This window comes from Nothobranchius furzeri, chromosome 19 (genome assembly GCF_043380555.1).
Source record: "Nothobranchius furzeri strain GRZ-AD chromosome 19, NfurGRZ-RIMD1, whole genome shotgun sequence".
NCBI classification, from domain to species: Eukaryota; Metazoa; Chordata; class Actinopteri; order Cyprinodontiformes; family Nothobranchiidae; genus Nothobranchius; species Nothobranchius furzeri.
In genome coordinates, this window is record NC_091759.1 from 4429178 (window position 1) to 4452549 (window position 23372).

The following is a 23372-nucleotide window of genomic DNA, read 5'->3' on the forward strand; positions in this document are numbered from 1 at the left end:
GACCACTGAAAACAACAGTGCCTAGCTCACGAAGATAAACAATCTGAGGATACCAGCAGCAGCACCTGCAACCAAAACAACTAATACAGAAACTAAACCAACCACTGAAACCAAAGTAGCACCTCCAACTCAACACACGACTACTGCAACCTTTTTCGGTTTACGTAAATGAGATGACTGCACCTACAACAACAAGATCGTTAGCCACCGTAGCTAATCTCCTGCTGTGTTTTGCATGCAGGTCACACCGACAACCCAGTTTTCAGTTACAGCTTTCAGGCCTCTTATTTGGCTTACTGATGATTTTCTTCAAAAAAAAGTTTTACATTTGTAGCATTGACAATTTTATTAATCAAATACATTTGAATTTTCTTTTCATGAAACACAATCTGCAATGGAAAATGCAAAGGCTCTAGAAAATGTTAGTTTGTCTATGAATGAAACGTATCCAGATACACCTTTTTTTCCAACAATTAGCAGGAAAATGTATTATTTATTTGGCCATTTGGACACAAAGTTTAAAGATCAACTTTGCTCATATTTTAATATATTTGCAGTGTTCCCTAGTAGGAATGAATGCCTTGTAAGTTGTGCTCTGGGGGAAAAAAAGATTGGGTGAAACTGTTTCAGGAAATAGAAGTGAGTCAGATCAGATCTGAGCCTCAGACAGCAGGAAACAGCATCGCGACTCTACCACTGACTCTGTTTGCTCTGCAACATTGATGTTTTATCTCCACAAATAACACAAGCCTGGATAAGTTCTGCTGTGTGGTGAAGTAGCTAATGCTTACAGTTAGCTTCTACTAGTTGAGACGTTCTCTGCTGTTCTCTGGAAGCTAAACCAACAACAGATGTCCCTGTCGCGAATCAAGATGGGTGAGTCCATGAACGTTAAGTGACAAGATGACGTAAATCCTAGAGTTGTCATGATCATGTCTGTGTTTTCCTGTCTCCCTGCAGCAGCAGTAATCTAGCTGATTAATTCCACCTGTGCTTCTCCCTGTTTACGCACCTGGCTCCTGCTGCTCAGTGCGAGATTGTCTGCTGCCCTGTCACAGTCCTTCAGGCGTTTGAACCTGTCTGCCTGCCTGTTTATTACTGACCTCTGCCTGCCTGACCACGGAGCCTGTCTGCCTGCCTGTTGCCCGACCTCAGTCTGTCTAACCACGGAACCCGTCTATTGCCTCAGATCCAGTGTGAATCTGAGTATTCCCCTTCATCGGCATCCCTCATCACTGAGCAACGCTGCTGTTTTAAGAAGGTCAGTCACTCTTCAGATTAAGACATCTGAATCATCACCCTCGCTGACTGTTTTCTGTCTCCCAGGCCACGCCACCCGGAACTGACTCCAGCTGGTCCCGATCGCTTTAACAAGTCCTTAAATAAACTCTTTAAAACTTTCTCTGTGTTTGGCTGTTGTTGGATCTGGCTACACTAGGTCTGACCGTGACAAGAGTTTTACCATCTATATTCTATCAAAAGCTAATGCAGAAAATAGGTGTAGAAGACTATTTTCTTGTTTAGCATGCAAGACAAACTCAGAGTGACTGATTATAATGTGAAATTAAAGCTGTAAGCAACGTCGTTTGGCCCTCGCAGCTCCTCGCCGCTCCGGCCTGGCCGGCAGCCCGGTGCACCCGGTGACGTCCGCGGAACATAAACGTCGACCACCCCAACACCAGAAACCGCGAACGGTCTCCTCATCCGCACCTCACCCTGACTCAGCATCTCCTCTGAGCCCACCAATAAATTACACATCTCACCACTAGGGCATACTCTATCGTTACCACACTGGTGGTGTGATGACACAGACCAAGTTTAATGATATTATGACCACGTTTTTTGAAGTTATTGAAGGTTAAAGTTATCTAGGGGGCGCTGTGACCAATTACAGAAAAATCCCACTGAGGTCAGCTTTGGTTGACAAAGGTGGTTTTCTGTTATTTTGGCATAAATCAGACATTGTGTGTGTTAACTAGAGCAAGAGAGCCGAAAGGGGGTGGAGCTAAAGGGGTTTGAACCAACAACCACATCAATGTGTTTGGTGCAGTCATGTGATGACACAAGCCACGTATAATGCCATTCTGACCTTGTCTTTAGAGTTAATAAAGTTTGAACCTATCTAGGGGGCGCTGTGACCATTTACAACTAAATCCCATAGAGGTCATCTTTTGTCATCAAAGATGGTTTTCTATTAACTTGGCATCAATCAAACGTTGCATGGGTCATCTAGAGACAAAAACCTTTAAGTGGGCGGAGTTAGTCATTTGAACGAGTGAGCACATACATGTGCTGATTGCAGTTGCATGATGGCTCCCACCATGTTTGATTTAGTTTGGAGCTTTTATGTAAAAGTTACAAAGGATTTATTGTATCTAGGGGGCGCTGTCCCAAATGTAGGAAAATATCCCATGGAGCTGTTTGTAGGTTCACAACAATCATTTGCATGTAGTTTGGTGTGAATAGCATTTTGCATGTGTTATTCAGGGCCTAATGTCTGTCAGGGAGCTGAGCTAAAGTAAAATCAACCAATGACCACAGGATTGTGTTGGGTGCCTTTGTGTGATGACATATAGCAAGTTTGGTGCAGTTGCGACCTCGTCTGTAGGAGTTATTGCAGTTTTAAAGGTATGTAGGGGGCGCTGTGGTGATATTATACAACGTTCACCAACCGTTTGTGCCTCATTGGCTAAAGGGCAGGATTGTTGATTGCCATGTTCAGTCTCGTGTAGATCGGAGGCTGTTTGTGGAAGTTACAGTCAAACGTAAGGTCACAGCGTCATGCCAGAATTCGCCATGGCATCAAAGCCCCTCCCAATCTGGAAAGCTATCAGAACTGAATGGTCATTACAGCATCATGAAGACAGCGGATGGCCTTAGTGTCATGGTGACTAAATTAGAGGGGACAAATATGGGCATTTCACCATAAAACAATAGACTTCCTGTTGTAAGGGGGCGGGGCTTAGGTGATGTCAGCTGTCCACATTGTCAATGTCTTGAGATGTGGTCAGTGATCACACAGACAATGTTTGATATAGATTTGATCATGCGTATGTGAGTTATTACGTCAAGTAATGTAATGGTGAAAGGTCAAAGTTTGAGGCTTAGCCACACCCACACTTTTCAACTTTAGAAAAATCTGATGGTTGAATTTTTTCCCCTATGTCTTAAGAGTATATAGCAGAAGTTTAAAGGCGATTGGTGAAAAGGGCGATGGGGCATAACTCTCCAAACAAAGTGTGCGAAAACCACTAAATCGAGTACTTGGACCAAAATGGCTGACTTCCTGTGCGACATTGACTTTGGCTCAAAGAGACTTTTTAGTAGGTCCCAAGGCACTACATTAGTGTACCAAATTTCGCAGTTCCCAGATAAAGCACGGCTTGGGGCTGACCGTTTTAATGGCCCTAGGGGGCGCTATTTCAGAAAAAAGGCCACGCCCACAAACCTATCATGTCTATTTCTATTGATGGTCAGACTAGGATCACTCATCAGAGATTTCGTAGCGATATCACGATAACTGAGGAAATGAGGGGCAAACGTATTTCCATGGCGTGATGGCGAATTTCGCCATGCTCCCAAAGCCCCGCCTTTTTTTGAAACCTGCCAGTGCTGGAGACCAAGTGACCTCAACTTGTCTACTGCTATTTGCCAGAGATTGCTGGTGATTGGGTGAAAGGAGTCCAATAGGGAGCTGTGAAAGAGTGGCGTGGCGACAGGTCAAAGTTTGAGGCTTAGCCACGCCCACACCTTTCAATTTTTGAAAAATCAGACAGTTGAATTTTTTCCCCTATAGCTTAAGAGTATATAGCAGAAGTTTGAAGGCGATCGGTGGAAAGGGCAATGGGGCATCATTCTCCAAACGACGTGTGCGAAAACTACTAAATCGAGTTCTTAGACCAAAATGGCCGACATCCTGTACGACTTTGTGCTTTGCTCCAAGAGACTTTTTTGTAGGTCCTGAGACACTACATTAGTGTACCAAATTTTGTAATCCTCAGTCAAAGCATGGCTTGGGGCTGACAGTTTTTATGGTCCTAGGGGGCGCAATTTAAAAAAATAGGACATGCCCACCGGATTTTCACATCAGATTTTTTGGGGAGCCGGACTAGGATCGCTCACCGTTTTGTGGCGGTAGCTTTAGAAATGACGAAATGGGAGTCAAACGTATGGCTACGGCGGTACGCCTGATTATGCTGGGCCACCACAGCCCCGCCCTCTTTTGCAAAGTCCCATAAAGTGACGCCAAGCAACCCCCACTTGTCTTGAGTTACCAGCTACAAATTTGTGGTGATTAAGTAAAATGGGGCAATTTGGGACCTATCACAGTAAAACGTGGCCTTTTTGGTCCTGAGGAGGCGGGGCTTGTGTGATGTCATCATCCAACCATTAATTTTTATTCGGGGCCGGATGCCGAATGAACACAGAAGTTTTGATAACTCTACTCTATTTGATTACGAAGTTATAGCCATTTATATATTTTTTGGCGAGTAGTTGAACTTCGAGGCCTGGCCAAGCCCCCTCAGCATGTACGAAAAGTCAGTTTTATTTTTTCTATTTGATTGGCCATCCCTTCTGATCAATTTCACACAAATGTCGAGACGATCGTGCGAAAAATGATGGAGTAAATCAATCAAAAGCAGACCCTAAAAGCGGCCAAAACGGGTAAAAAAAAAAATCGCCATTTCAACTCAAAATAGCCAACTTTCTGTTTGATGTTGACCATGGTTGCAAGAGGCTTTTCTGTGCGTACTGTTGAGTACTACAAGTGTACAAAATTTCATAACTGTACGACAAACTAAGGTTTATGGAGGGAGGTATTTTTCACATTATAGGGGGCGCTGTGGAGCTAGTTTAATCGCGATTTTTTTGGGACCTTTAAAATACAAATTTTTACACCACGCTTGACAAGTGTGCAAAAATTCCTGCGTTTTCGGGTATGTTAAGGCCTCCAAAAAGCCAATTTACTTGGCGGAAGAAAAATAAACTGAGCAGATACAATAGGCCTTTGCAGCGCTTTCACTGCTCGGGCCTAATAATAATTTTAAAATGTTGTTTTCAGTGAGGCTGATCTTTAAACAACAGTTAAATGCACCTACCACGTTAGCTTGATATGGGAATGCTAACCACTATTTAGCCTTAAAGCATTTACTGCTTAATCATCTGTATCAGTGTTATCTAAGTCCATAAATCAAAAATGCATTTATTGCCCCATTAGGTCATAAAACCAGCAAATTGGAGCATAAAATTCTTGGGTAAACATTAACAAAGGCTGCAATTCACCATTGAAACAAACTGACTTTTACTGCTTTGGAAGTTCAGCTGCTTACAATATAAATACAGATTTTTTTCTTCGATATCAGTCACCTAAAATCCATTCACCCAGATGGGCTCAGCAGCCCATTTGTGTTTGGGTTTTCCCTCCAGTCTTAACCCCCCATGTCCCTGCTGTCCTGTGGGATTCTTGTTAGGCCAGATGGAAAAAAAAATTAAAGCTCAACTGCGGCACACATGTGTCCCCGGCAGCCCACGTTTTAACACATGTCCAGCTTGAGAACTAATCAGAAGAAAGCCCAGCACGTTGGGTTCAGTTTAAATGGTGGCTTGGATGCCCACACACAGAATAAAGCACAGTTTGTTTCACTGTTCATTTTTGTTTGATCAAGTTTGCCTTTGTATCACTACAATCCAGAGTTCTGCATCTTTGCTAACCAGCTTGTTGTTTTCTTATCAAATTATAAAGTTTCAGCATTTCCAGAATAAAAAGTATTTATACATACTTGAATTCAATGGCAGCAGGCAGGTTTTTACTTAGTCTTCCCTATAGACTCCAGATGACTCAGACACTGTGTGGTTGCCTTGATTGTGTTATTATAAATTTCAGCTATTTTTCACACGGGTAACCCTGCAGGCTATTGGAACTTGATCGGATGGGATTAGACAGTCCAACAGTCTGTCGAATTTTTCATAATTCTGATTTAATGTGTAAAAATACATGTATATTTTAGTTAAATTATGGGAATCAACCATCCACAGAAACCTTACAGGCTAGTTGTTCCTTTCATTTTCAGCGTATTAAGGTGTGGTTTTACCATTTACTTCAGATTTGTCCACATTGATGCTCCATACAACACTTAGCAGTTAGGACTCAGCCTACTGGACAATAATGGACCACATTCAGTGAAATTCATGCAGAACTGCAGCTAATCAAATCATCCTTAACCTTGTAATGCTCCACTACAGATACAGTCATGGTTTGAGTCGTGCTAACTGGAGCTTTTCATACGTGTGCTGACAGAAAGGCTCTGAACCATAACACTGTAGCAAAGCTAAACTATTTCCAAAACATGACATGTAGCAAGATCTCACTGCTAGAGGCAAAGAAATCATTTTTCAACGCTTATCCTTAGTGATGAACTTTGCCACTGTCAGGCAACAATATTATCTTTGATTAGTCGTCAATTGACTGGAACGGGGCGACACTACAAGGCCTGTGCCTGGCCTCCCTCTGCATGGCTGCCTCCTCATTACTGTAATTGACACGTTCATCCCTCCTTTTCCCCCCTAAGGCACTGACGACTCAATTACGAACTGGCCTGGGGGCTGATTGGACACCAACATAACGAGGTCGCTGCTCTGCTAACTTGGAGCCTTGCATTGTGCCAAACTAAAACATTTTGGTGGAACCTGTTAGGCCATTTTCCTCCTAAGAGAATCTTTTCCCCGAAAAACGATGAGCCACAAATGTGTTTGAATCACTTGGGTTGGGTTGTCACTAATGTTTCTTCTGATGGGGAAGAGGCAATGAAGCTCGGAGTAGGCATCTGTCTGTTTATGGAATAGTCTAATTAGTAGCAGTGACCTTTAGTAGATTATGCGCTGGCCCTTGGTTCAAATGATCTATGCCTCAAACATGAATTTCAGTGAGAATTAACCATTTACACTCTCAGACAAGGTTTCATGACGGCCATAATGTCTGACTGTCTGCATTCCAGCGTTGACTTTCACCAAACGTACAAAGGGCTTTGCATCATACTCACGAAGGGTCAGAAAAATGTCTGTTTTCATGCATGACAGAAAATAAAGAAGTACATTGGAAAGCAAAAGGTTAGAACATTTTTTAAAGTGTTGTCATGAATATCAAATGGACTGATTGTTCATGATAGGTGGGGTGGATGATGGGAGTATTTTCCCATATTGCTTTAAAATGCTCTTCGCATACTGATGGCAACCAATCAATTGAATGTTTTGTCAAAAAAAGTAATGACTGTAATCTCCTTTGAAACGTACAGTCATTGTGAATGCCATGCTCTAAATGACTGGATCCTGGTCTGTCCATGAAACTGCGCCTTCTTGACTTAGAGCAGCTGAACAGAAAGGGAGCCGGAGCTAGGCTAGCTCTATTAGCTAGCATACTGAATCGTTATACAGTTATGTAGCTCAAGTGAAAATAACAGAGATTTCCAGTGTAATAAGATAGGGTGTAAATCACTAGTTTAATCATGATATGATATTATAGTGGATGCTTGCTAATATCTCAAATTCAGTCACAATATTATTTCAATTTGATTTAATTTAGGAGCCACAAATTGATATGAAACTATAAGCTATTAAAAGTAATTTAAACAATAATTTCTCAGGAGAGACGACTGTCCACTTGTCCCACTGCTTCTTCATTTAACTCGTCTGGTGATGTGCAGGAACAAGTGGAAGACAGGATGTCAGCAGAACATCAAAATGAAGTAAGTTTTAAAATTAAAGTGTATTTGATGAAAGGTTGTTCTATCAATTTTTGCATTTTGGCTCAATAACCATATAATCAATGTAGATTGATGTGTTGTTATACTCCTAGTAAGAAGTCCAGTCCTCCTTGCTGGACCACTGATCTGGGTCTCAGTGGCTTCTCTCTCTTGAAAACATTTAGTGGAGACAGAATCCGAAGAACTCTTGACCGGCACTAGACTATGAAGTGTCTGTCAGAAACCTGGCGGCTGTTACGGAGCATTACGTTAGGAATAATGGCAGGAAAGGTGCCAAGAATGAGTCAAAAATGTGAGATAGCGTTACGTTTTTATGGTTGTTTGACAGGCTTCAATGTGTGGCATTCTTCTGTATGATGGTGGTGTGGTTTAAGGGTGGGGCCAGATGAAATGGAGTTCAACCTTTGAATTGTATTTTTTTTTTATGTAGCTAGCTAGAACGGCTTTTTCAAGGCTCATCTGCCTTACCCTAGAATAGCTGTACCTTAGATCTGCCCTCCACAAATGGTAACCATTGTAAAGCCTATCAATCTATTAGATTGGACCTGACCAATTGTTTCTGTCTTACTGAAAAATATTGGATGGAAACAGATTAGAATGAAGAAATGATTTCAGCAGGTTAAAATGGAGTTTCGGACAGCACTGAAACGTGACAATTTACCAATCCAAACCTTTATAAACACAAACATACTTGTTTATCTTCCTGTTTGTTCTGATCTGTTACAAATCTGTGCCAAACATCTAATTTGATACCCTTACCGGCTATAAAACTACGATGACCAAAAACCTAAAGAATCATGGAAAGTCAAGACTTTAATGTTGCCCCAACAGAAATCCATTTCTGTAGATAAACTACTAAACTCTATCCATCGTGCTGAGCATCACAGGATAAAACTACAAAGCAAGGGAATATTTATTACCTGTTCTGTTGAGTGTGTGGCTTATTTTTTTTACAGAAATTGTGAGTATTACAGTTCAAACAATAAAGACACATTCGTTTCACAGATTGGCAATAAAATCAGTGCTCTTGAACACAGGGGTTTCAAATCTACAGATGCTGATATGAATCCATCTGCAGGGACGCCTAACAGCAGTGGAAACTGGCCTACTTCTAGCACAGCAGCTTCAGTATCTACCCTGGGAAAGCAGAGGAAACCATGCCTGCACACACAGGTCACTGAATTTATCAAACTGGTCTCTGCTAGGCAGTCCCTCAAGGTGTTTTTCTGTACAGAAACTACAGTAAAACAAAAATCTGCCTAAACTGATGTGCCTAATTTAGAACAAGATCTAACCCAGTCCAACAGATCTTCAATCATCATATCAGGATCAGCAACAATAGCTCTTTTCTTCGCTGTGAACCTTTTTCTCCTTATTGACAATAAGCTTATGGTACATGTTAGATCTGGTATATGCAGTCCACGAGAAGTTAAACTGCGATTTCCTTAAAACGAGCAGGGAGGAGGGCTGTTAGCTTGCATCTTACAGGCGGGATGACAGATTGGAGATTGAAGCAGGCCAACTGACGGAAGAGAGGTAATGGTTTCATCTGTCGTGTTTAAAACTGAGGCTGGTGTGAGATTTTGTCTTGGATAAAAAAATAAAATAAACACTCTTTAGGACACCACTGCCAGTTGATTTACAAAGCAGCGGTCGAGCTAGCGGTACTGTGTACAGGCCGTTTCATATTTCTCTAGTTACCAGACCGACCGACAGCCATTACCTTCCTGACTCTCCGTGTAACTCGGCAAGACGGACTGAAGTACGCACTACTTTTGATCAAATTACGGACATTTAACCTTCACACTCTGGTTGTGTGGTTATGCGTTATTAAAAAGAACAGTGGCACTTATTACGCTGTTATAAATTAATAACAAAACGGCATTATTCTACCCATGAAGAGGGGGAGAAAAGACGCAGGAAGGAAATGTATCATTCCACTTACCATGAAATATTGCTGATTTAATACGAAATTAGGCCTCCCGCCGCCAACTTCAAAGCTGACCCGTGATGATTAAGAATCGGTGAATAAAAGCGATGAAGCGGCGTCTCTGTTTACGTAAATCCGCGACATTTTATTCCACTTTAATGTTGATGTAAGTGTACAATCCACCTAGGCGACACGGCGTACCCAATGTACGAACGACGTCAGTTTTTTTGTGATTGACGCATGACTAAACCAATCAGAGGCTGCCGTGCGAACAAGTTGTCCAATCACAGAGCAGATAAGCACAAATGGGCGGGTTTGTGAGAGGACATGACGGAGGTGACGGCCATGTTCTGCAATAGTGATTGTATCCCTCCGCCCGAGTATTTACCTTTTGCATGATTTTGCATGTGGGGAAAATGTCACTGTAGCCCCGCTGTTCTCTGTCTGCTTTCCGTAAGACAACCCGCTAGGCCATTTGTTTTGCTCCTGTGTTTTCTCCACAGTCATGGAAGCCCTTAAACAAACATTTACGAAGGCATTATAAGGCTGTTAAAACGAGAATTGTTGAGAATTAGGAGGTGTTTATGTCCCTAATGACCTAGATCCCCTAAATCACAGTAGTCCTGCGAAAATATGAAGAATGTTCAATTTTTATATATTTATCTAGCCTAAAGCACTGCACATTTGCATATCTTCAAGGACACATTTTGTAAAATAATAAGAATAATATAAATTTATCAGACTAGATTTTTAAAGAGAAAGTTGTACGATGGAGAATTAGAGCCAGGTGTACCATATTTGACTATGAAAAAGGTCATAATGTACATTACTGGACAGGTGTTAAGAAAATCCCTCATCTCTTAATTTTTCACTTCAAAGGAGCAGAACTGCCTATAAAAAGACCCCATAAACTCAAGGGGTGTACCAGAGTAGATGGCTAAACTGGACCTTTGACACATTTCAAATTACTGTAGGTGAATATGTAAAAAAAAAATACCAAAGGTACCACACCTTTTGGCACCAACAAGCAACAAGGTGATACCCAAAAAGCTGTAAGCTGAAAACTTTTGATCAGCTAATTCACAATTAGTGCCTTAGGTCTTTCAATGTTTTCTCCACTGTTCGTCTGGTAGTGTTTTTATTTGTAGGTTCCACACGCTTCTTCTTTTTTCAACTTCCTTTACGCTTTCTGTGCAATATCCTGCACAAATACTGGTCTGAAAATGAGTAAAATGCATCTAATTTAATACATGTACAAAGGCAAAATGTTGTACTTGTTTTTTCATATGCACTAACTTCTTTGTGAAATTGTGCACAAGCTTGATTCACATCTTTACCTTCTGCCACAGGTGAGAGCAGACACTCCCTTCATCAGTTATTTGCATATAAAAACAGAGAATGCACCGCAAGTCCTGGAAATGGAAACTGCAAAACAGATGCACAAAATGAGCAAATGGAGCACTTATTGGACATGATGAGAAAAAAAACTTTCAGTTGGTGATCTCCTGCTATGGAACTACGATTGGAGCAAATCTCAATCAAACTGGTAGAAATTCATTATGTGGTGTCCAAAACCACGAAATGTGATCACACGCACACACGCGCGCACGCGCACGCGCGCACACACGCACGCACACACACACACACACACACACACACACACACACACAAACGATCAGACATTTGGGTTAAATACTGTTAAATAATTCAACATCACATTTGCATGGTTTAGTGGGAAATGCTCTTAGCAAAATGCAGCCATTTAATTCAGTAAGTGTGTTAAATTTAAAGTTGAAATCCTGGTCATATTGTAATTTTTCAGTCAAATTATCTAAATTTGTCACAAAAACTAGGTTTTGGGAGGTACATTTCCTCAGTTTGTGCTTGAATTGGTAACAATGGTGGCTGGTGAAAAAAATTCTTGGTAGGGTTATATGCAAAAAGATGTCTCTTCATAATTCATCATAATTAATCAAATGTACAGTTCAAAATGGCCATAATATTGCTTAAATACACAAACTTACATGCCTTTCTACCAGGCATTCAAGAGCAACTGCAGTCCATATTGGCCATTTTATGTCCCTATCCACATTTAATTTTGTCCTTAGTTTGCTTTCCAGCTTGAGTTTTCAGTCTCCAATAGCCGGTGTCTTATTGATCATCTGACCAAAGCATGTGCACCTCAAAGTGTAATACTCAGGTTCACCAGTAGGTGGCACTAATATAACAATATGTTAAAAAGTCCCTGAAATACATAAAAACAATATAAATACAAATACACAATAGTAAATAAACTATCATGGACCAGAGATGTGTCTGCAATGGTGGCTGAACCTCCTTCAGAAAAGTGATACACCCCTGTTGCTCTGCTTGGCAATTGCTTGGCAGTATCCCCATGCAAAGGGTATCTGATTAGAAATGTCATTCTGTGTGCAGGACTCCGCACCTGAGCTGCTGCAGAAATTTAGCAGAGCAATGCGTCCCTCTGTTTCTATGTGATGCAGGTTTTCTACGTTTTCTGAAGACTCCTCTGCTATTGATGTAGAAACTGCTTTTAGTTATTAAATTGACCTGTTTTGAACAGCTTCAAAATCAAAAGTTAGAGCTTCGGTAACATCGTGTTCTGAAACGTTATAATTTTGCGTTATTCCAGAATCAGATGAAGTTTCTGGTGTCTTTGTTGTTTTAGGCTCTCGAGGAGTTAACACTCCAGAAACTATTTCATCAACTGAGCATATTTGCCACCGATCTGAGAGATTCATTAACGTCTATCAGTATGTTTCCCTTTGCAATGGTTTAATTTACTAATGAGGAATGTTATTATCTCCTCCAACAGAATGACAAAGGCCAAAGTACCCTGAGTTAGAACAGGTATATTGACTGAGGCCTCTCAAAAAGATGGTCTGTTGTAGTTCAGGATGTTTTGTGCTTTCCAAATTAAAATGAAGGACGTAATTTGCAAACAGAGGCTTGTTTTGTCGGATTGGTCATCGAGGCTTGAATAGTTCTAACTGCTCTGACTGGATGATAAAACATCAGGTCCTCTGGATAAAAATCTGTTAAAGGTCTTGTCCTTTACCGAGGATGAATACTAAAGCCAAACTAAAACAGACACAAGACAGCAACAAAACATTTGTTTTACAAATATTTTTGCACTTTTCCTTAACATTTTAGAGTCATTCAACTCATTTATGTGTTTAATTTAAATCATGTTAATTGAACTTCATACTTTGGTCTGAATATTTTACATTATTTTGTAGCTGTGTGTATCCTGGGTTCATTTGTTGTGAGTAAACTGCTCCTTTAGTGACTCATGGTGGCTATTATTTCAACATTTATTAATTCATTTCCCTTTTATGTCACCTTTGGGACATTTTCTGGCGGATCTTGATCTCGAATCTCCTTTATTTATTTGCAACGTGTTCTATTTTAGTTATATTTCTCTTTCTGCTGTCATTTTACAAGTCTTCTGTTGCTCTAGTTCTTTTTGTAGGGATCACAACCCCTTTTGTTTTACTTGGAATATTCCAAGACACATTAAAGTATATAGAACATTAACGAGCTGTTATTTTTTTGTGTTTTTAATAGTACACAGACTAGCAAAATTGTTGTTTTAGCTTTTTTTTTTCATTGACAATTTCTGCTCTCACTGGCGCCTTCCTCAGAGTGGTGGTGATGTCACTTCTTTGCGTTATCAGCTGTGTCGCCCTCTACTGCCCACACCGTCTTTGTGATAACCATGTCCCATAAGTGATCTAGTGTACACTGTACACTCCTTCATCTCTGTTCATGGTATTAGGTCCACATCTCCTGACCTCGATAGCTTTAATTTGCTATGAAAGCAAATAAATTAGGCTTTTTTTAGCCAAATATTGAATCATTGATGACAGACCCCAATATTTTTACACTGTTCCGTTAGAATATAAAACAAGAAAATAAGTAAGTCAGTATAACAAAATGTTGAGCCACTGTATAGCACATCAATCAATCAACAATTTTATTTGTAGAGCACCTTCCGCAACGTTATCAGAAGCCCAAGGTGCTGAACAGCATCATAAAAACATTCTCAGTACCTGGGCATAAGAGCAAGATAAAAACATAAAATCATAAAATAACAAGCAAGCAATGTTACAAATACAGAGAAGTAACGGGATGAGACTAATCATTTAAAAACAAATGGTGGACAAAATAAGATCAAGCATCCTGATCAAAAAGAAGAACTATTAAAAACCATAATGTCAGGGCAATTCAATGAACCCTAGTGCTGAAAAGCAATCAAATAGAAATGAGTCTTCAGACGAGACTTAAATACTTGAAGGGACGCCGACTGCCTAATGCTCAATGGCAATTCATTCCACAGAGTTGGAGCCAAAACAGAAAATGCACAATAACCCCTCGATCGATATTTCGACCGGGGGACCACCAGACGTCCCTGCTCGGCTGAGCGAAGAGACCGAGATGGAACATACTTGTGCAAAAGTGCAGTAATGTAAGAGGGGGCACTGCCCCGGAGGGCCTTATAAACAAGAGTTAAGATCTTAAATCGATATTGCACCGGGAGCCAGTGATGATCATCCAGCACTGGAGTAATGTGATCTCGGCATCTAGTACCTGTCAGGAACCTAGCATGCAAAGTTGTTGGTGCTCACAATGACTGAGGAGCCATGAGAAATGGCTAAACATGTTGTGGTGCAAATGGTTATGAAGGAACAAGGAAGACGACACAATCTATTTGGGGTTCATTTAATGTCCGGATTTTCCCGGAAACATGCTGAGGGCATCAACATTCTTCTTTGTTGTTTTCCTCTCGTCCAACAAGGAGGTTAGCAGTTGCTCAGGCTAGTGTTAGCAGTAGCTTGGGATAGCCTTGTTCTACGGTTAGCATTACTGCAACCAATGTTCATATGTGCTGACGTTGGAATGGGTTGGGCCATGCAAATTGAAGGTGGTGTGTTTAAGCTTATGACGTGTTAAACCAGGTTTTCTTAGAGCGAACTGTTTCTTTGCGATCATTACTACGTTACTAATTAGCATCAGAAAGCAGGGTGGAAACGACACAGACCTCTGGTATGCTACAGTACATAACCCGTACAGCATGGTAGGGTAAATGTGGTTTTAAATTCTATGAATGCTTTAAAACATGATTTAACTTAATCTTCTTTGTATTTCCTGAGTTTTTCAACATTCATTCTAGGTTAAGAGCTGTAGGGTCAGAGGAGGTTCACCAAAATAAAAGCACGTCTTGGAGGGAAAAAAAATTATGGGGGTGTCTTGATGGAAATAAATTCTTAAAGTCAAAAATTCTTCGCAACACGCATGCACAAACACACAAATTACATACCATACCGCAATTTCAATGCTCTCCTTCCTCCTGACTCTCTCTCCCACCCCGGTGCAGCGGAGGTTAAAGGGTGCGCCGGACAACTGCGAATCTCTCTCGATTGTATGGGGGATCCCTGCTCCTCCCGCCTACTGCACGTGGTTATGTTGTGAATGTCTGAATATGTGCTTTTTCCTCATCCCCTTCCCTTCCCCTCATTGTTTCCCTTCCTTTCTACCTCTCCCCCATGGTCCCTTCTACTTTCAGTTTATTAGTTTTAGTATTCCCTGTTTCTTTGATCATTTGTTTTATTGTTTCACTGTTTCTGTTCATTCCATACCCTTCCCCTCTGGTCACCTTCAATGTTTTCTGAAATTTTGTGATTCATTATATCTTTTTTATTGTTGTTTTTTGTCTGTGAAGCACTTTGTGATTTCTGTCTGTGAAAAGTGCAATTTATAAATAAATGTATTCTTCTTGATCCTTACTGGTTTCCTAAATGTTATTCTGCTGCATAAATTGCATCCACTTATTTATAAAATGTGTGAATATTAGTGGTACAATGGCAAGTAAGAATGATGAGCTTTCAAGACCTTGTGACCAGTTCACCTTCTCGCCATGCACTACCTGAACTTAGAAACACATAATAAGGCAGTTTATTGTCTCATAAGTGCTTTTTCTATTTGTAACCCTGAGAGGTCATCATATGCCATCTGCAGGCCTGGAAGTGTGCTTTAGTTTCTCGATTCTGGTAACAAAAACAAACCAAAGAGCACTTGATTCATGTCTGTCCCTCTCTGCTGCCCACACACACTCCACTCCAGGCTCACACTACTCTCTTATGATCTGTTTTATCAGAGAGAGCAGCGCTACTCATTACTCTTAAGGCTCATGGAAGGCTTTTCTCCTGCTGACTAAAATCCTGCAATGAGGATGAAGAGGCTTACAAGTTACAGTTTCTATTAGGATGAAGGAAAGCAACACTGCTAACAACCATACTGGTGATCTCGGGTCTGTTTTCTTTGCATTTAGTTGGTCACCATTAAACAAGTGACAATAATTAGAAAGAAGATGGATCAGTTTTGGGGAGAAAAGGCTTGATGTTTAAAAAAGGGATCTTAACGACACATTCTGCAATATTTACACCCTAAAATTACGTTTTTTGAAAAGTTTTGGTGGCATACTATCATGTTTTTTCCGGCTCTCACAGATTTACGTAACACTCCAGGAACTATTATGTTATGGGGCCCCACGTCTGTTTATCGCACTATACAGTTTTCCGACTGCTGGCGGAAGTACTGACTGCGTGTTGCTTCATGGCAGTATCACGTAGACCCATGGTTTGGAGACTTGAGCACTGGCAGATCCACCAAAGAAAGCTAGAAATCCCTGATAAGAGGAACCTAGGAAAGGAAAAAGAGAACGCAATAGAGAAAGAGCAAAGACCAAAGTTAATATTGGGCTGGCTTTTCCTCGCTGGAGAGCTCTTCTTGAAAGAACGGCCTGTTCTACGGATTCTGCACTAGCCGTGCTGCTAAAGGATGGCTAAGTGATAAATTATTTCAACTGGGTTATTGCGTGTGGAAAAATCAAATCAACTTTAATTATAAAGTGCTTTCACATATCCAAAAGGACAAACAAAGCACTGTACACCAATAAAATCACAGCAATAAAGACAGACATACCATTAAAATACTATGAAAATCCCAAGTACGGTTTTATCAACCCAGACCAGTCTTTTTACCGCAATCAGATTAGATAAATTAGCAAAACCGCCCACCTCGCTTGGAAACGTCCAAACGCCAGCGAGAACAAATTAGTTTTTAGTCTGCACTTAAAGCTATCGAGTGATTGGGCCTGCTTCACGTCGGACGGCAGCTCATTCAAACAGCCAGTAAACACGCCTTATGCGAGTGATTTGATTTTACGACAGTGACATTACACAGGACCTGTCAGAGGGCGCCAAAGAGCACACAGCTGCAAAGATCAGGAATGTATCTTTAAAGTGACAGTGTGTACTTTTCCTGGCAATAGGGGGCAGTAGATACCTAAATTGTTGCAAGCAAGCAATATTTTTATGTTGGAGTAAGTCCTTACCAAGGGATGCCCATTAGGGTCAAAAAGCCCTGGGGAATGCAAACTTTATCAAAATAACAAAGTCATCAGACTCCCTTTCATCACTGGCAACAAGTGATGAGGTAAACATGTAAAACAACATTTAAGAATGATGAAAGTTTTGTAACCATTTGTTGCAAATCCATAAATGCATTTTGTCCTCATGGGCTCCCGTAGAAGGAAACGTGGCATCTAATATGGCGTCCCGCAGAAACTTTGACCCACACCCATGTGTTTTAGATCTGATTTTTATGGTTCTATGATATGAAGCCGCCAATATGTGTCAACAACTGAGCGTCAATTCATTTATTTTCAACAACATTTTGATGGATATTTTCAGAAATTAATGGTAAGATCTACACAAAAATGTTATCTTCCACAAAGTCACAGTTCATTTCAATGTATTTAAAAATAACACATAAAATACATTTGAGCTTCAACAAGGTGATTCCTAAAAAGATTTGCATACGGTTAATGACCATCTGAAATATCCCTTTTGATTGTGTTTCAGGCTTTTGCTGCATTTTTATTCATTACTTTCACACATGCCAGTTTTCCACACCTGTGTTAAGAAGGTAACACATCCAGGATGGAATTCCAGATATCCCTCATCCCAGCTCTTCCTGGGAGAGCCCTAAACATTCCCAGAACTTAGCAAAACCCCCACTGAAAATGAAGTATCGATCTGTCGATCCAGACAGTCTGTATACAAGCGTCTCTATCCTTGAGGAAGCGCTATAAGTTTGTTTGTTTGTTTTTAGTAAAGAATGATTTTCTCAGATCTGGAGGAGCTAAAACACAAAATTCGCACATGAATAAATATTACTTAAAAGTCTGGTTAATTAGAAGCAAATCTCCAAAGAAACAAACGTTATTCATTAAATGTAAAGCTAACTGTATGGAACCAGATTCAGACTCAAATGTGTCTGTTGGATGTTCTTTAACAGCAACAGTGGCATCTGTCTGCATTGTTTAGGTTGTTGTCCTGGTTTCTGAGCCCCTTTTCTGTGTGCTCTGATGCCAGGAAGCATCGAGTCAAGTTACTTTAAACCAGGGCTGTCAAATATGCGGCCCGCGGGCCAGATAAGGGCCGCAAGCGGGTTAAATCCGGCCCGCGAGATGGTTGTGTAAACTTTATTTTCATACTTTACAATGTAGAGTGAAAATAAACGCATCATTGTGAGCAAGTTTTCTCTGTAACGAGTATAAATAAAACAAAGCTGCACTCAAGACTCACACAAGAACTTGAATCACATCCTGAAGTTGGCTGCCACTCAGGATGTGACTTCTGATATTGATGTGCTGGTGAAAGCTAAAAGATGTTAAGTAAAATGAGTCAAATATACTTTAAGTGCTGCATGAAACTGATCTAGCCGTGTGATCTGTAAGCTCTTTGAATCACTGAGGAATGTTTTTTATATTTATTGATTTATTTATTTTTTTTTCAAATTTTCAAGTACACTTCAGGTGTTGTACTTGTACTATTTTGATACACTGTCCTCAGGCTCCAGCTTTGTTTTATATCGATTGTATTAAAACAACGAAAACAATCTGAAGTTGTTTTTAATTTACCGGTCCGGCCCACTTGGAACTAGATTTCTCGCAATGTGGCCCCTGAGCTAAAATGAGTTTGACACCCCTGCTTTAAACCAACTATTTGGACAAAGACATTTTAAATTTTAGGCATTCCTTTAGATTTGTTCTCTTTTTTGCTGGAAAATTAAGGGATGAGAGAATGTAGGGATCTCTAAAAGGCATCAAGTCAAATATGTGATAATTGAGTTCTGCACCAAATAAACACACAAACACATCTGAAGCTTGAAGGCAGTCCTGAAAAGTGACAAACCTGAAATAGAATTGAATCCAATTAGCAAAAAGAGATGCCTCCATTCCACAATCAAATGAAAAGAAATGCAAGAAGATGGTTTGGCACGATTACCCTAGACGTCTTTAAACGTTAACCTGAAAAATGAAAACACAAGAACACCAGATAATGGTGTGTGTTTAATAGGAAAACAATAGAAAAGGCTCTACAGAAGAAGTGAAAGACTCTTAGCTTGTGCCAAAAAAGAAAGAGGGCGATAAAAACGGTGACATGCAGGGTGTGAAACTTCTGTTTTCTCGTTGTTGCTTGGAAACGGTTAAAGATAGACGATTAAAAAGCAAGCACACTCAGAATATTTAGGATTTCAAATGCTGAGGATTTTTGCAGGTGACCTCTTTATGCACATGTTGACAAGCCAACTACTGAAAACAACTAAATAAAGAACATTTCAGCAAAGTGGATACAGATAATTAAAATAAAGAGATCATTAGTAACATCAGCAACTGAGTGTAGTGTCATTACTGTAAATGGATGTAAAAGTTTCCTTTTTTGCACTTTATTCCTGAAGGTGGCTTTTATTTAGAACTACCAGATCCCCGTCATCAACGAGTGCCCAGTGGAGAGAGTGAGCAGCTTCAAATACCTCGGAGTTCACATCACGCAGGACCTGTCATGGTCCTGTCACATCAACACCGTGGTGAAAAAGGCCAGGCAGCGTCTCTACTACCTCAGATGCTTGAGAGACTTCTGACTGCCCCCCAGGGTGCTCAGGAACTTCTACTTGTTCACCATAGAGAGCATCCTGATGGGGAACATCATAACCTGGTTCGGGAACAGCACCATGCAGGACAGATGAGCTCTACAGAGGGTTATACGATCAGCTGAGCGCACCATTCGCTCCGAGCTCCCTGACCTGCACTCGATCTACAGCAGGCGGTGCTGGACCAAGGCCGGGAAGATCGTGAAGGACCTCAGCCATCCAAATAACAGACTGTTCTCTCTGTTGAGGTCAGGAAAGCGATTCCGCTCCCTGAAGACCAACACAGAGAGGCTGAGGAGGAGTTTCTTCCCGTGACTTTCCTCAAGCACAGTTGCACTACAAAGTCACTAAAATGTGGTTTGTGCAACTCTGGACATTATATATATATATATATATATATATATATATATATATATATATTTCATTTCCATTCAGCTGCTGTTTTGTATAGATATTTTTATTTCTTCATACATTCTTATACATTTACATACTGTGTATTTTGTTGTACAGTTACTTTATTCTCAACTTCAACTTATAAATATTTTATCTTATTCCTTCCCAGCTAAATTTACCTTTTATTCTAATTTGTATTGTATTGTGTATTTTGTTGTAAAACTATTCTATTATTCAACTTTATTTCAGATATATTTTACCTTCCTCTTTCCCAGTTAAATTTACCCTTCATTTTAATTCGTGGTGTACAGTTATTTTGTTTTCAACTCTTAGGTCACGAGCAGCTGTGTAAGGCATTTCACTGCATTTCTTACTGTGTATGACACAAATAAAATTTGAATTTGAATTCATTTTGGCGAGGCTTACAAAAGTAAACACTGAACGTAAATATTTCCCTTTATTTAATTTTATAATTTAATAATATAGGGCTAAATTTAATAAATACTATATTTATTATTTAAATTCAACTTAAAACATTTCACACTGTGCAGCGTTTGGCCTGGAGAGGCAGCAGATCACAAGAAATCAATTCACTGAGACGTGCATGCAATACACAGAATGTCCATGTGGTGGCAGCAGCACTAAGGAGAAAACCCCACCTGACTCGTTTCCCTTCTGCTCAATTTAGTCAATTAAAATAAAGCCCGTTTCACTCAGTAAAACCCATATTTTATATCGTGTTTAAAACAACCATAAGTTATACTCTCAATTATTACATATTAATTTCGTGGATATCAGAGCTTCTTTTTGCACCCAATCATCAACATTTTAAAATGCAAACTTAAACCACAAAAATAAAGTTCACACGATATTGTATGATTTTATTTAACGCTACAGCTGAAGGTGAGTTTAAATCCAAGTTTTTTAAAAGTGGATAAAATCACATGTTTTAGGTTAACAAATGAAAAGTTTGTGATGCAAAATATTTATAAAATCATCTGGTTTTGTGATTCAGGATGAAAAGTTCACCTTCACGCCTGAAACAGTTTTAAATTAATCACATAGAGAAAAGCAAAATCATCCAGATTTAGAGCAATGACATTTTTTCTTTAATAATCCTGAATTTCAGTTGAATAAAATAAAATTAAGCGTGTTTTAAACACCGAGAAACTCAAGAGCAGCTTTTCAAATACAGTTTAAATAATATTCTAAATTAATATCACATGCTTATATATAAAAATATATGAAAACATTTTTAAATTTAAAATACTTTTTAAAATAGCCTAGTGTGATCTAATGAAACATCTGGATAATTTAGTTATAAAAAACAAGACTTTTAATGCATCAAATTGAGTTAAAAAAATCAAACAAGTCCATAAAATTCACCATCTTTTCTCAGTTTTCTCCTCTGACCAGCAGGAAAAATAACTAAAAAGCCTGTTGAACATCATCCAAACTGGTGATTTCTGGATCCCTTTAATGTGAATTTAACTTGAAATATGTCAGATTTTAAAAATAAAATTCTTTTCTATGCATTCTCAAGTAAGTAAATTTTTTCCAAACTGACTGGAGATCAGAGAGAATTGTGTTTTCAGTGCTTCGCTGCTGGGCTGCAGAAAATCACAAGTCATGCATGCAGCTCTGCAGAATCTTAACCCACAACTAACGATTCATTTAAGTTATTAATTTTGTCTCGAAAAACTCACAATCATCTATTGTTTACTCAGACTCCCGTTAATTCCATCTACCCTGATTTATAATTCAATCAAACAATTCAAAACAATAAGTAGAAGACAACACAAAGTTGATATCTCAGAAGTAAGGAGAACAGACGTCAAAATATGAAGAAAACAAGAAAAGAGTGATGTTTAATGTCTTTACTTATATTTGGCAAAAATAAATATCATTTCCAATTCACAAATGATTAAAAATGTGGCTTTAAATACTAGAAAATGAACTGATTTCCTTGTTCTTTCTGACACTTAAGGTCTTAGTTAACCTCAAAGATATTTCAAAGAGTTTCTTTTTACAAACACAAACTGTTTTTTTAACTAATAAAAATATCTTTCTTGACTTTTAAACATTCTGTTGTTTAACTGAGATGTATATTAAAATGAATCTATTAATTGGGTGTTTCTGCAGTATCTTCAAATAAAAAAAGTTAAATTAAAATTTAAATTATGTGATATTCTTGCACAATTAGAAAAAACTGCTTTCAAAACACTCCCTAACTCTGGAATACCTGTGGCTGATTATATTTCTTTTATTTTTTTAAAGGTTTTACACCAACATGTGTCTCGTGTCACCACATGAGATGAAAAAAACCATTGCGCACACACACACACACACACACACACACACACACACACACACACACACACACACACACACACACACACACACACACACACACACCTGTAAGAGCAGCCTTGATGTGTTTTAGCCTTTTTGCTTCCACTGCTGCAAAAGAACCTGTCAGAAAACTTAGAAAAATGAACAAAATTTGAGTGAAAACCGAAGAAAACCGCAAAAACTTAAGGAGGCCTGAAAAGTCACAGATTGTCTCCTGTAATTCCAATTCTCCCAGACTAAACTCAGCTGAAACAGAAGCGTGAATTCTCAGCTGCACATCTGACAAGTCCTTTGAGCTCAGAGGGTGATGGAGAGCGGCTGGCCCTTTTCATGAAGCACCAGCCAAATTTATTCAAGCATCCTGCAAACAAAAGAGGATTCCTGCAAACTCCAAACGGCGTTTTCATGCATTCACTGAGAGCTGCAGATTAACTGTTGTTGAAATGCATTTCTGGAATAGTTCTGCAGCATAACTTCATGTTCCAGCACAGCCCATCATCTCATTAAGTTCTCATTCAAAATGACTCTGATTTGAATATTGGCGCGACACAGGGGTGAAAAGGGTCTGACTCAAAGCATGCACATAGAGAAACACACACTAAGCTGTTTTGTGCAGAAAGCTGGAACAACTCTGCAATAAGAGGTGCACCATGATGTTAGATTCGTCTTCTTGCTGCAAAAAATATTTATTTTACATAAACTTCCACCGAACAAGCGTCCCCCTGACTGCTCAGTGAAGCGCTGCAACGTCTGGATTGGCAGCAGTAAAACAAAGAGGCGATGGTGAGGGTGGTTTACTGCTGTCAGCACGTCTGAGACACAGTTTGACCCAAAGAAGTCAAAAGACTGTCTGCTTCTCACGCCTTAATGGAGACCTGAACCCAATGGGTAGAATAAAAACAACAAAGGCTGAAAAT

The 23372-nt window shown here is 39.6% G+C and overlaps 1 protein-coding gene and 1 long non-coding RNA gene across 8 annotated transcripts in view; one reads left to right on the top strand and one right to left on the bottom strand.

The window, feature by feature from the left end:
• The window catches only part of LOC107394632 (myocyte-specific enhancer factor 2D homolog), a 37231-nt gene extending 27134 nt beyond the window's left edge, over positions 1 to 10097 (bottom strand). For all 7 annotated transcript variants that reach the window (XM_054745147.2, XM_054745145.2, XM_054745144.2 and 4 more), the window contains exon 1: positions 9706 to 10097. The gene's annotated coding sequence lies outside the window, so the exon portion shown is untranslated. The remainder of the gene's footprint in view (positions 1 to 9705) is intronic.
• LOC139064265 (uncharacterized) lies at positions 1417 to 15497 on the top strand. The gene is made up of 2 exons (XR_011517334.1): positions 1417 to 9296; positions 11040 to 15497. It is a non-coding gene; the product is annotated as an uncharacterized lncRNA (long non-coding RNA).
• The last annotated feature ends 7875 nt before the right edge of the window (positions 15498 to 23372 follow it).